The sequence below is a fragment of the Myotis lucifugus genome, unplaced genomic scaffold (genome assembly GCF_000147115.1).
Source record: "Myotis lucifugus unplaced genomic scaffold, Myoluc2.0 scaffold_1194, whole genome shotgun sequence".
NCBI classification, from domain to species: Eukaryota; Metazoa; Chordata; class Mammalia; order Chiroptera; family Vespertilionidae; genus Myotis; species Myotis lucifugus.
In genome coordinates this window covers 13,074-14,885 of record NW_005872242.1, presented here as the reverse complement: position 1 = coordinate 14,885, position 1,812 = coordinate 13,074, and the positions used below count along the sequence as shown (strand labels likewise).

At 55.2% G+C, this 1,812-nt stretch overlaps 1 long non-coding RNA gene across 1 annotated transcript; it reads left to right on the top strand.

Annotated features, from left to right (window-relative positions):
- Positions 1 to 1,399, top strand: LOC106695386. The gene is made up of 2 exons (XR_001346481.2): positions 1 to 83; positions 1,317 to 1,399. It is a non-coding gene; the product is annotated as an uncharacterized LOC106695386 (long non-coding RNA).
- The last annotated feature ends 413 nt before the right edge of the window (positions 1,400 to 1,812 follow it).

Genomic DNA, 1,812 nt, shown 5'->3' with positions numbered 1-1,812 from the left:
CCTGCGCGGGTGTTACGGCCAGAATCGTGTCCCCCAAAGTTTCTGTCTTGGAGTCCTAGCCCCCAGGACCCCCATAATCAGAGGTAAGGCCTTTACAGAGAGAACAAAGTTAAAGCCAGGTCGATCGGATGGGCCCTAACCCAATAGCACTGGTGTCCTTACCAAAAGGGGACATTGGGGGTGGACACATACAGGGGGAGCCCCGTGAACACGGGGACGGCCATCTGCAAACCCAGGAAGGACAGACAGAGGCCGGGAACAGACACCCTCACGCCCGCGGGAGGACCCAGCCTGGGGACGCCTTCCCCTCGCACTCAGGCTTCCCGGATGGTGAGAAAGTAACTTCCTGGAAATCATAGTTGCCAGAGCCGTTCTGCTCTGGGAGAGGTCAGATCCTGGTCAGCAAACGGGGAAGAGCAGGCGGCCTCCATCCAGGCTGTTCCCAGGCCTCTCTGCCTGATCCTTTCATAGGACTGAATGCTCCTAGCGACTGAGATGACATGTTGGGTTTACATCTGTTTCCTTGCTCTTAAATGTGTTTTTACTAGAGGCCTGATGCATGAAATTCGTGCATGGGTAGGGTCCCTGGGCCTGGCCTATCGGGGGATCTGTGGGGTGATTCCCCCTCCTCCCCCACTGGCACCCGCCTTAGCTGGCCTGGGGCCTGTGGGCAGCTCCTGCACAGAGCGTCTGCCCCCTGGTGGTCAGTGCGCATCATAGCAACCGGTTCCACCCTTTGGTCGATTTGCATGTTAGGCTTTTATTATATAGGAGGATTGATATTAGAGAGAGAGGAAGGGACAGGAAGAGAGAGAAACACCGATGTGAGAAACCAATCAGCTGCCTCCCTACTGGGGATCAAGCATCCAGGGCATTGTCCGACCGGGATTCAAACCAGTGACCTCTTGGTGCATGGGACGATGCCCCACCCACTGAGCTGCCCCGGGCTGGGCTGGGCGGGGTTTCTTTCTTAGCGTTAATTGTAGAACTTGGAAGTCTCTGCATTTGAGCCCAAAGGGGGTGGATCTGTCCAAGTGTGTATCGGGGGCAGAGAAAGAGCCCCCTCCTCTGAGTAAGTTTAAAGAGCAGTGAGAGCCCGGCCGTGTGGCTCAGTGGAAGGAGAGTCCTTCTATGCAGCAAGAAGTCACGGGTTTGATTCCCAGTTGGGGCACATGCCTAGGTTGCAGGCTCGATCCCCAGTAGGGTGTGTGCAGGGGGCAGGTGATTGAGGATGTTTCTCTAAAATAAATAAAAACATTTTTTTAAAAAAAAAAAGAGCAGTGAGAGGTAGAAAAAGCAACTTCATCTTGTTCTAGGCTCATCGTGTGGTGTCCTGGTTGCACGTAGTGTGAAGTGTGCCATTTAAGCAAGTGCAATAAACTGATTTTAGCAAGTAATACTCGCTTGACTCATTATTTCATCCAACAAATGCTTGTGGGAGGTGTGCCATCTCGGACATTCTGCCCGGCCCTGGAACAGAGCCGTGAGTCAAAGCAGAGACTGGCCCTCCTGGAGCTGGTGGCCGGGTGGGGAGGTGGCTAATCCAGTGGCAACGCCGGGAGATGCAGTTGTGATGTGAGTGACCCGGATGGGGTGGCTTCTCGGGGGGACATGGGAGGTGGGATCTGAGGAATGAGGTTCTGGGGCCCTGTGATGGGGAAGCAGCGGGGGGTGGGGTGTGGAGAGGGGATGCGAGCTGTCCCCTGGCCCTGCCGGCCTCAGGATGCTCCTGGAACTGTCTTAGAAAAGGTGTTTGTCTCCTCGCCATGCAGAGTGAACAAGAACAAGACAACACCACCCGTTGCCTGGGGA